Raw genomic sequence first — 13521 nt, forward strand, 5'->3', positions numbered from 1 at the left:
TGCAAAAACTTTCGAAGTACTTAAACAAACATTCCTCGACACCTATCATAAACAACGAATAGAAATCGTCGCGCGAATACAAAAATATAATGAGGCAATTAACATTTGGAGGTGGTCGTTTGGGGTGGGGGGTCACTTTACTATGCATTCTAAAATAAATTAGGTAATTCTGAATATCGATTTGCTACATTCTTATTTCTGTTTTTATCAACGTATGCTCATCTCTTATTTTGATTTGATGATTATGTTTTAGGTCTATTTTCTTTGTGACGTAAGAACGTTACGTAATAAAATTACTTTTATCACATAAACAAGAAAGTAATGAAAGGTATGGATGGATTGTGTGAAAGAGGATATGTCTCATAAGGGGGTGAATTCAAATATGACGGCTGATAGATATGTATGGAAGAGTAGCGAATAGCAGAAAAAGGGTAGTCTGAAAAATCATTTCACTGAAGAATCCCAGATCGTACACTAGAAATCCTGATACCCTAACCACTGTGTCAAGTGGTAAATTAACCGCGCATTACAATTGCCAGTGCACGCGCCGCATTAGCTCTGCGGTCAGATCCCTTAGCGATGCCTGTTTTTTCCCTAACCAAGTACAAGCCTAGCACTTTTAACCGCAAACTCATGTTTCGACTGGAGTGCTATTAATAATAAGTTTTCTCTAGTATTCGATAACAAAGACCTTCGAAAACTTATTCGTAAGTGATGTTCAAATAATTATAATGAAATTGGGATTAACTTTAATGTGAACGTTTTCTTTACATACTAAGCTGGCAAATCTACCTTGTGACTATTTCAATAATGGTGGAATTCCACGACTTTAATATTTGCACAAAAAATATTCATCCTTTTTTTATTACAGATGTTTTTGCGGTGGAAAATTAACGTAAGATTAATACATAAAAGGTTATCAAGAAGTTAATCGATAGATAAATACACACGTAACCTACAAACTAAAGTCTTAGTTTTCAGGGACTTAAAAGGCGATAAACGGCCCCGTTTAATACTTGCGGAGAAGGTCGAGGTGCCGAGGGCAGGCGACTGCCCGGCTGAGGGTTCCAGCCAATATAATGTAATCCAATAAAGAATGATTCACGCGGCACGACACATAACATTATAATACTGCAGGCGTTGCGGACACGACCACGGTTAAGGGGACGGCAGTTTGAAGACAGTTCAATGGATAAATTACCTTTTAAACGTTTAACTAACCAATAGGATGTCAGTTCTGCACTATTCGAATACTTCAACAGTCTGGCAAGTACAGAATAAGAAATTAAGTAGAATTAAATCAAATTGAGAGTTTTTAGATTTATACTAGTTATCGCCCGCGATTTTGCCATTGTAGAATTAGATTATAATATTTCCATATCTATCAGTTAAAAATCCCAACAAAATCTGTCCCTTCCAGGCCTTTTCGAAGAACCAAACGCAGACTTGCGGACAGACAGACAAAAATTTTAACAATTGTTTTTTTCGTATCAACACATGATATTCACGAATTATTTTATATATTATACACAGACACTATAATTTTCTTGATTGTATAAATTTTAAATACATTTTAAAATGTATTAAGTTAAGAAATGGCATTATTAACGTAATTTATATGTCTCAAGTTATGTATTAAATAAACAACTTTGCACCTAAAAGAATTCCAACACTAATTTATACGCATTCAAGAAATAACTAGCCATTTAAAGGTTGTACCTTCGCCTTAATCAGGTAGTATACGTATCGGTATGCTCGCTGCTTGCTGCGCTTCTTAGAATCGAGATAAAAACCGACAGCGACACTGCATTTATTGTGCTCTACGAACTATTTCTACCTTTTTTAGGGTTCCTCAAGATGTCGCGCAATCAGTGCTTTTAAATCTATTGATTGTACAATTATATGAAAGACTAGCTGTCGCCCGCGACTTCTTCCATGCGGAATTAATCTTAATAACACCTAATGTGTTTGTATAAACGTTTTTTCAAATAATGTGTTAGTCACTGATCTCTATAAATAGAAAGGTCATTGCTTGGAAATAACAGATTTTGCTTCGTTCCGACTTAAATGCGTCTTTTGATGTTAATGACAGTTATTTCTATTTCAATTACTAGTTGGCAAAAATCAAATAGGCACAAAACATGACGTCTTATAGCCATAGCTATTTATAGAAGTCAGTGTGTTATAACAATCAAATCATACCACAAAATGAGAAAAGCCTGCCACATCATGCCACAAAATCAGCCAAAAAATGAGATGTTAGTCGTAATTCAAGAAATAAACTAGGTTCAATCGTTTATCTCCAGCTTCTTGAGGTGCTTCTCCGACTAGCGAAGGTTGGCGGTCGGATTAATATTTTGTATTATGAATAATATGCTAAACATAATGTAAAAAAAAGTTATTTGTTAGTACAGATACCTTTGCATAAAATCTAGTCATGTTGTTCTTAGAACTCATCAAGGTACTAATTCCTATGCACGTCGTTCAATGTGATAGGTATGTCTCGTGTAAGGTTTCTAACAATGTTCATTCCTACGGATCTATGCCTTGCTTTTGACATAGTCTATAGTAGCAATTTGGCGTACATTAGTTGTTTTTTACTTTAAAAAAACCTTCCGAGATCTACACATTGTAACAAAATATAGTAGAAGATCTATGTACAGGTACACAAACACTCATTTTTTTATTTTAATTTACAGGATTTTGGTAGTGAATTTTTCCTAAAATCTACGGAACACATTTTCAAAACTATCCTTACACTTTATAGTATTCTTTTTTTCTATGACATCTTTTAAGATTCGTGTAAATGGAAGGCAATTTGATCAATATGAAAGGAATGTTACAACGATCATATTTTAAGGGATTACCAATGTTCGGTACGTGACGGGACAAGGTGTACTACGGACAGCAAACTATTGACCATAATGCGTTTTACGTAGTACAAGATTAAAACTGACGTTTATGATATTTTTTCCCTACTGAATTAGATTGTTTTTGTTTCTATTGGTAATTTCATCCTCGTCTATTAATTATTGTTCTTTACTGTTTCATAAACAGGGAATCCCTTTCTACACCATCATCATCACTATACGTCTCCACTGCGGGGCTCGAAGCACTTTGGGTAGGCACCCAAAGTTAGGGATAACTAGGCCATAGTTAACCAAGCTGGCACAGTGCGGGTTGGTTGATTTCACACATATCAATTAATTTCTTCGCAGGTATGTGCATTACGAAAAATAGGTGGTTGCATTACGAAGTTGTCCTTCATCGTAAGAACGTCGTATAAATGTACATATCTAAATCAAAACTCGATAAACACTGGTACATGGCGGGATTCGAACCCAGATTACAAGTCAATTTCTTAACCCCTGAACCAGTAGTCCCTTTCTGCACATCTTCAAAAACATTAAATAAACAATTTTATTACATTACGTGTTTTCAATATATGGCGCAACAAAATATTTTTCAAACTGCCCACGCAATAGGACTTAAGCACGAATAGCCCGCTGATACTGTGAATTGATCGTAAACATACAAACATACAATTTACTAACTCATAGACCGTTAGCATACATTTAAGGCTGGTCACGTTAACAATCATAGTAGGACTAACAACTGGTGTTTTCAAACATAAAAAAGGGATGGTATTATTTTTGTAATACATTTTATGATAGTGGAGACTCGATATAAGACATCTCAAACAGTGGAGTCTTGCATTCAGACGTGAATTGATAACCAATATTTAATATCTAGTTAAGAACTTTACTAATTGACATACGTTTTCCAAGATTTTATATAAACTAAGGAGGTTAGATTTACCGTCTGTAAGACAATTCTAATAATAATATGTGACGAGAAAGAGTTGACTTATTAATCATGTAAGCAGAGATTTTTTCCGTATCAAAAAACATTTAAAAGTTTCAACAAAATTGCAAAACTTTGTAGGGTCAATGACCTAAATCAAAACAAATGCAACAACTCAGTTAATGCATCAGAAAAGTGCAAGCACCCAGTTGTATTGAACTTAATAAAGAAAAAGGGGGCTCTGAATTTAGTAAATACGACAATAAAGTCCGAAGGCGCGTGACTAACGGACGGCTGGAGTAAGGTATTACAATGTAAAGGGCGTATTAACTTAAAAATAATCTCGCTACATGAGGGTTGAAGAGTAAACAAGCTAACTTTGTTTCAAGTTATGGTATTAAGTTATATTTTTAAAGGAATTCCAACAATACTTTTAGTGAGAGAAAATATACTAACGGTAAGACATTTTTTAAAACATAACTTTGTATATCTCCAGTTTTTAGTGTTATTGGTATTTAAATTACCAATGAATCGAACTAAATTAAATAGAATTATTTTTTTATTTATTTTCTAAGCAAAATGTAGAATAGGATTAATTAAATAAAGTAGTCAATATTTCCAACGCATGCAAATAGCTATTACTCAAATTACTATATTAAATTACAAAACCCCTAAGAGAATTCAGAGTGTCATTTAAGATTGGACAACCCTATTGCAAGCATTGTTTTCGATACTTCACATGTATTAAACTGCAACAATGTAGACATATGCGTTCTACGAATTGTTTAATATAACCTAACCTTATTAAGAATTCTTCTTGTGATTTGCTTCTGATCTAATTGTATTCACACGTACAGACGATATGTATATGTTAGATATATGTTTCTTTTACGTAGTAGAACATTGTATAAGATAAATACAGTTACCCATTTCAATTAAGTTAAGAAACATGTTCTTTAAGAAACAGATTGACCGAAATAAAGTTGAAAGTTTATTAAAATATACAGGCTGTTCCTTTTGATGAAGGATAAAAAATCAATTGAATATACAAACTTACCATACTATACGGCTCGCTTCGACATCTGTAAACAAAAATAATGTCTTTATAATTATAAGTTTGGAACAATGGCGTGTTTTGTCTGACAAAAAGTGTAGGAAAACAGTCAATGCGAATTGTGTCGTTGATTAATGCTAGTTTCACACGAGGGCAGAGTAGTAAACAGTACAGTACCGCTATTGTTTAAGTGTTCGTTTACTGATAAAGGCATTTGCACTGCCTTCGTGTGAATCAGGCATAACCGAAAATTGTCATTACTATACGTAGAATGCTTAATGTATTTGAGCGATGGTCTTGCCTTTATTTATCGACGCAGCCATGTAATTTATGTTTTCACTTTTGCCATCTTGATATTTACAATTTACATTTAATGGTGTTGTAATTTAACTTTCATAAGAATAATTTTAATAAGCATTAAGTTTAATGATCATGAAATTTAAGTGTCAATAAATTGAAACTGAAATACTTAAGATAAAATTCTAATGTGAAAGTTCGTTGCTAATTTATGGAAAAAAAACTAGAAATTGTTAGAATTCCGTAAGGCCGGCAACGCATCTGCAGTTCCTCTGGTGTTGCAAATATCCATGTGTGCCTTTGATTGTCTCGGTGTTCCCGCCGCTCGTTTGCCACCTTCTCTTTTAAAAAAATAGTATAGTACAGTAAATTAAAATTTCAAAATCTAAAAAAAAAAAGAAATAAGCAGCTTTAATAACATTTTTACTTTACTATGAAACAAATTACCACTTTTTAGTCCGATTAAAAAAAATCCTCTAGTTTAAATTGTTTAAAAATAACAAGACTGTTCAAATATTTTATCTATACATCTCTAAATCTACAATTAACTTATTATTAACCCCACCCCTACTAATAAAGCAAACAATGCAATTAAACGCCGCCTCCAAATTAACGCCTCGCTTCAAGTGACATTTTTTACGGTCAATTATAAATTATTTGTTTCTTAAGGTTTTTTATAGAGGGCGCAGGCTGCGGGGCGCACACGCATCGCGGTCACGACAAAAAAGCTCTCACGCACTTCTCATCAACTCAGACTTTTCGATTATTCATGCGCTACGCTGTCGCGAGGACTTTTTATATAACATAGAGTTGCTACAACTCATGATGATAATTTTTACGTTTTATGTCGTTTGAATCACTATAGATTTAATAACAAGATAGGAATATTAAGGACTTTATTCAAAAATAGTCTACAGGATATTGTTATAATTGTTCGATAAACATATTTGCTTTGAAAAATTTCATTATAAAACGTCAATCTTGGAGGTAATAAGCGATTAAGCGATGAACATCCATATTTAAAAGGTAGCCTGCAGGTGGTTATTTAAATTACATCAATTTCTATTTAAAAAAAGGCATTATATTGTCTATTTAAAAGTTTCAAAAAATTCCGAGTTGCACAGCTCTATAGACATCCCGGCCATAATTGAGCAACGGCTGATAGAGTTGGTCGAGATAATGACATCTGTAGTAAAAACGTGGACGGTCGTTATTTATCATTCGCTGGCCTCTTTAATTATCGGACAGGTCCGGTGTGCGCCCCGCCTTACAGACACCGGTGTGCCACCACCTTTACCTACGGATAGCGTGGTGATGGGCGTTTTTTCCACTGAAGGTTAAGACTACAGTTAGCTAACCGTATTGGTTGATTATTGTGCACTCGTCAAGGTATTTTTCAACTACTCAATTAGGTTTATTGTGGAATTTTTTAACCATGTAATATACGCACAATTAACATTCTTGTTAATTATTTAAGTTTATCCAATTTGTAAACGTTTTTCCCTAAGGTAACTTTTTTACATACATAAAATAAACCACGTTTTTAAATTTCATTAAACACGTTAAACTTGGTCTATATTGACTATAAAGTTATTAAACATATCAATTCCAAAAGCAAAAAGTGTAGCCACTTAATTAAGCATCGATAAAACAATCGATGCATTGACTTTAAAGAATAAAATTTTAATGACACTTCGGTCAATTAACCCCGATACCAAAAATCGATTTTGACCGAGAACAGGTTTGTATCGACCCCTCTATATCACAAGTGACACGGCCGCAAGTGAACGCAATAAATCTACTGAGGGTTAATTAACTGCCAGCACAATGCTTTATAAGTGTTTAAGGGGACTTGTATGCAGACTTGCGCCTTGCGGTTTGGTGCAAGTCACAAGAGTAAAGGTCTATAAAAACGATTTATTGTTGGTTTCTGAGACCAAAATCCCTGTATGAAACATATCATTATCCCTCTCATTATCTTTGACAAAACAGAGATAATATGTTTTATATAGGGATTTAGGTCTTAGAAACCAACGATTAATATATGCACTATTATCCTACAAAGGTGCATAAGACTGCCTTGAATCTCTTATTTCCTCATAAATTATAAATTATGATAAATTAGATTTGCAATGATATATCATTGCAAATCTATTATCTAAACATAGATAATTATCATAATCATGGAAAAAAAACAATTGAGGAGATCAATTTACCATACATTATCCATAAAAAAATACATCAAAATTCAGTAAAGTCGTACAATTTAAAGTTAAAATAAAAAAAAATTGTATAAAAACTTAAACATACATACAGCTATAAGTTTATAACTAACACCATCAATGTTGCATACGGAAAATATGAAAGATTTATTGCAAGAAGTTGATACTGAACGTAATCAAGGCAGGAACATCGCGCCCGCGGCGGTGTGGGACATCTAGATCGTAAAAACACTTATGATCTCAGTCTATTTAACTAAGTAATCTACATTTTATGACTGAGTAATGAATATGTTTTCCCGGACATATTACTATCATTATGATACAATTAAAGATAGTTGACAGTACAGTCGATTTAAAAGTTAATTAGTAATTCCTAAACTAAAATGTATGTAATCTTACTTTTTTTGTAGCTTCTTTTGCATATATGTATGTCTCAGTGAGAATATTTTAGGATATAAGTTTTTATGTACTTATATATTAGATTGTACGCATGTAACTATAACATAAACTTGTTTCTGTTAATTCTCCGAATAAATAAATAAATAAATAAATAAATAAATAAATAAACAAAATAAAAACGAAATGATCCATACAACAATCTCCAAAATCAAAACAATGATAAAGATCCGTCGATTTTTAATCATGGAATAATTAAAGAGTCGCCTCGATACCTTAATGAGTTTCATTAAAAAAGCAAATAAATTAAATGACCCTACGCAATAAGTACGATTGAATTCTAATGTTAATTATCGACTGTTTCATGTATCGATATCTCACGAACGCGTCGTAACTAACAACACTAGTCAATGGCCTACTGTCATAAATATCTATCATGGCCACTTGACAATTATAGAGCAGTAAATCAGCTTCGGTACACCAATAAAAACTCAACTAATCGCCCCACCATACAATGCACGAAGCGAATAAGATTAACTTATAAATCGTGTGTTTCGACAAGGTAAATATGGCGGGGCCTGAGAGAAATAGCGCTCTGTAATGGCATATTTTCACGAGATATCGACGCGTCCGATCGCGCCACACGACCACACGTAATGTAATCGATTATCGATATTATATTTTTGAGACGAGAATTTTAATACCTGCGTCTGCAATTCTTTCGTATTCTTGATATATGTATGTTAAACTTATGTTTTCAATCACATTCTTATAACGGAAATTCCAGGATCTTTATGTGTATTCACATAAAAATCCTGGAATTTCCGTAACAAAATCCGTAACGAAAACAAAATACCAAATATAACAAAAGTAAAATTAAAAAGAAATTTTTACTCTTAACGACGAATCAAACAAGTTATTAACTTTACTACTAAAATATTGTTAAAAACTACAAAACTATTTTTATATTCAAACTTCATTATAATAAGATGTTAAAGCTTGAGTCTAAATAATAAATCAACAGAAAACATTGAACCTGATTTTGACCACCGTTGTTATCTACATACGAGCCAAGGCAAGAAAGTTTATTTTTAAAAATTGACGCGAACAAACGAGCAACAATTATTACGTCAACTAACATCCAGATATTGAAACTAATGGATATATAATTAACTAGTGGTAGGTATTTAACAAAGATGAATTGCAAACAAATAAGTCGCAAAGAAGTAAGACAAAGTAATGAACAACATCTAAACGATTTTGACTGCTTTTATATAAAAAAATCTATACATATTTTGGTCTTTAAATGTTATTAATTAATTTGACAGTATCAATATTTTACTGCGCAACTTACAAATAAAAAAAATCTGTCATTGAATGCGTTATAAGGAACTTGTAATGAAGTCCCTTTTTACAATTCAGTATAAAATGTATTAGAGAATCAAAACAAATAGTGATGTGAACAGCGCTTTCCCGCGTTATCGATAAACCGGGCACGAAGTACCGATGCCTGCGCCGGCCACACGGGGCGCTGCTGTGCCGACATAGTCGCTTGCCGGCGTTTATTAAGTAGTGTACGTTTCAATTGCACTACGTGAATCCACTGTATTTATTGCACCTTTTGAATGGATGAATAGAGATAAACATATGCTACGACCAGATTAATGACCCTTTTGTGAGCGTATAAAGGATCGTGTACGACAATTGTTCAACTGTTTTGTCTACAACCACATCTTTGGTTGGAAATTGAACTAATTTATTAATGTTAATATTTATTTAAGTGATGTTCTTAAAGGAATGACTTCTTTAAGGATCGAGTAACACACAACATGCAATTCTCATGCAATATAAAATAACTTTACGCTAAGATATTAAAAACTAAAGTATACAAAGATTAAAATAACATACAGACAAATTGAGAGTCTACTTCTTTTCGAAGTCGGTTAAGAGCTTCTAATGTTGATTAGAAATAAAGAGCTCTTTTCATTAACTTTAAAGATAAAAGTTTCGAAGTATATAACAAATAGCTTTTGGCCGCGACATCTCACTCTTGGAATTAAAGAAACAATAAGTAGCCTATGTGTTCTTCCAGACTATATTCTACATCTGTGCCAAATTTCAACAAGATCCGTACAGACATTCCGGATTTACCTTCAAACAAACATCCATCCATCCGTCTAAACATTCGCATTTATAATATTAGTAAGATGCAAAGGAGAATCTTCATACTATCGGCGATCTAAAGTTACCAATTCTCCTAAACAATACGAGCCTCAACAGACACGGTGTACCTAATTATAGGGTGAATGTAAAACGATTCAAGCATCGAAACGTAAAAAATAAAATAAAAACATCGATGGTTATACTTCAAAGAATTTACGGGAGCCTGTCATTACTTCGAGAGCCGATTGAAGGACCCCCGTGACGGTAAATTGGCACTTAACCAGTGAGGGGGTAACAGTTCATACGTTAATTACATAACGGTTATTTAAAGGAAAAAAATATTTAACTAATAAAAATTGTATTTTATATAGATGTACATTGTTAATTATAAAAATATTTAATGAATTAAAAAATACATATATTTTCGAGAAGATGTAATCATACAGTATACAAATTGCAACGGTAACCAAAATCCAGCAGTTTCAAAAATAACAAAACTGAGCACATAATTGCATAATCACACAAACAATTACGACAACAATTTCGATCGTACCCTGTAATAATTCGTAGGCTCGTAAAAACACGTGAAATTTGCGCACGTCTCGATCGGGGTCGGGTTATACGCGTCCAGTTTTTGCGTACGGCCCCCGAAGCTTCTTTCCGACTTTCCAAGTGGTATAATGAAGCCATTACGCGCAAGAACGAGCTCGGACGAGGGCAACCACATCGGCCAAGTGGAGGTAAAAAAAATATCCAAATCGCCCGGAGGACTCTTGTGCGCCGACATGCTGTCTTGCCAGAGCAGAAAAAGAATAAAAATATTTTTTAAAATCGTTAGGGACTCGTTTCGCGGTCCCGCTTTCGGATTCAAATGTTAAAGAGGTTTTATTTTGAAAAAGCGCGTCGAAATTCGTTTCGACTTTATTTCATTTGTATAAAAGTATGACGTTAAGAATTTTAATGATCGTAAAGAATAAAGCAGCTGTTGTGCTTAAGGGTTGAATGCTCTCAAAATATTAATTAATTACTCTTCGATAAAGCAACTCACTACGTCATTAGTGAGGTAACTCTCCAGTCTCCGACTGTGTTAACAAACTTGAGATGACAAGGCACATATTCAAAAATAATTTCTTTATGATGAAACAGGTTCCGTTATAAGGATAACCTTTGGAATGTAGTATGGCAAACGTATTCTATTACAGAAATATTAAAGGCGACTATTTAATAAAGGTAGGAAAAGAAAGCAAAACCAAAATACAAAATATAATATTTTGAAGCTATTCGTATACAGTCGCATCTGGATAAGAGAGAGTCCAAGTGACCGCAATATTTTTTTCGCTTTTCCAATTTTGATTGTACATCTTTACTAATTAAATGTAAAATCTTAAGACTTCACATACAACTTGAAGATAATAATTCCTTGTTCAGAACGAAACAGTTACTAATGACTATGTCGTCCCGCTTGAATATCGAATCGATTAAGCAACAGCCAATTGCAGGGTTTGAAATTATTACATTAGACCACGTGCAAGACAATGTTTATTGTCTTGTTCCTTTTGATCTGATACAATTTATGTATGTGTTGTATTGTTCGTTGACCTTAAATTATCAGGACTTTGCTTTTGTATCGCATTACGTTTTCATTACTTTGATTTATAAGCGCAATTGTTTTAAAAACTATTAATTAATGAATTAAATGTAACATTAAATTCAAATAAAGTGAAACGCATTAATAAATAGCTTGCATTCAAATTATATAAATTTTGTCGTAGTCATACTTTTCCGTCGTATCGGTCTTTCTTTTCCAACATGTTAATCTAAGATCATTAAAAAAGATAAAGAATCGGTTATTACCCTACAATGCAACGTTAAAAAAACATCATAATCAATTCAAGAGGGGACACGATAGAGCGACAAATCAACGCCCACGATCCGACTCGAAGGACTAACAGAATAATTTGTGACAAAAGAATTTTATCTTAATTAAGTAGTCATTATTAAAATTACAGAATTATTTTCAAAGTTTAAAATATTAGTTGATAATCTATGAAAGCTACCATCTTAAAATATACAGCGTTGTGAAGAGGAACATAATTATAGTAAAATTAAATTTATAACTTTCTTATGTTAATGATCTTTAGTGCACTGATTCATTATGCAAATCGACATAATAAAAATCACACTATCTACGCTGTACCATAATTTAAGACGAAAACGATATTCTAATCACCACATTTCGTCACTCCAAGACCTTTTTAAATATCTCAATCTGATGAGCGTCGTGAAAAGTCAATCTTAGCTAATGTCCCACAAAAAAAATATCTCGAACTCTCTACTCGACACTCTACGTATCAAAATCACATTAAGATGTCCAAAAAGCGAGCGCATTAAAGCAGTACTCTTTCATATCTCCACACGTAAAGTACTAATAACTCAATCCTTAGTAAATTATATAGAGCCGGGACTACGCAGTCGATATCATTAAAGTGCGTACGATGAATTATAGTGCGAGCATATTTTTTTTATAAGATATTGTATCACGTTTTGCGTCGGCGGGCGAAATTTAGTCGGTTAATGTTATATTATTGCTGTACTTACTTCCTTATTATGGAACATAAAAATTCGAAATTTAATTATATTAAATGCTATTGAAATTACAGTTTTAAATAATATTTAAAAATAACACATCATGACACTCTTATTTACCAAATAAGAACTTTTATATTATGGCTTGTTAATTAGTTTTAAACAGTGAAAAGATTTAAATAAATTTTAAATATATTAACACGATTAATTTAAAAATAAATTACTTAATTAATGATGACAAATGATAATGAATAGGTTTTATTCATGAGTGAAATATGTTAAAGATAGATCGACAACTAATCGCTTCATCAAGCTCGCACACCCACTCAACTTATTTCAATCAATACAAGAAGCGGTGCGACGTCTCGTCTTACATTTACCGACGCGCACCTATCAATTTGCGCACACAAATCGTGCGTGTGCGCATTACACATATTCGTCACGTTGTAATAACAATATACCTGTTCTGTTGTGTATTCGTTTTGTGGCCGGCCGCAGTGCACCACGCCCATAGCATTATAGCCGGGAAGAAAGCGTAGGGTATTAACGATTTGGCTCGAGCCGATTTTATTATGCGCCTTTGTTTTGTGGGAAGCGTAATAAAGATTTCTTCCATCTAAATGCGATATTTTTACTTGTATTAAGTTATTGTTTCATTTAAAAAAAACTAACCATCTCTGATATGTTTTAATTTCTTAAATGCGTGGGCTTTTTGAAACTTCTAAAAGAATAAACACTTAATTGACTTAAATTAATTAAGAACGTTTGCGTTTGAATATGTAAGTTCCTTATCGGTGTAGTTAATTAATCAAAGAAGCAAATGTGTTGATTACAAAACGAAGTTGCGACCTTTATTGAAAAAATATGGTTATTTTGTTTACTCGTATAATCGGTTACAGACATCTTAATCAACCAATATTAAGTAAAGAAAACTTAAAAACTCACTTAACATCAAAGATCAAGTTTTGTTTTTGGTAGAAAAAAACTAATTCCGCTTAA

At 32.9% G+C, this 13521-nt stretch overlaps 1 protein-coding gene across 1 annotated transcript in view; it reads right to left on the minus strand.

The window, feature by feature from the left end:
* LOC106708970 (transcriptional activator cubitus interruptus) overlaps positions 1-13521 on the minus strand; it is an 89187-nt gene that overhangs the window by 58602 nt on the left and 17064 nt on the right. Inside the window, exon 2 of the mRNA XM_045683629.1 lies at positions 4862-4886. The gene's annotated coding sequence lies outside the window, so the exon portion shown is untranslated. The remainder of the gene's footprint in view (positions 1-4861; positions 4887-13521) is intronic.

Source organism: Papilio machaon, chromosome 23 (assembly GCF_912999745.1).
Source record: "Papilio machaon chromosome 23, ilPapMach1.1, whole genome shotgun sequence".
Lineage (NCBI taxonomy): Eukaryota > Metazoa > Arthropoda > Insecta > Lepidoptera > Papilionidae > Papilio > Papilio machaon.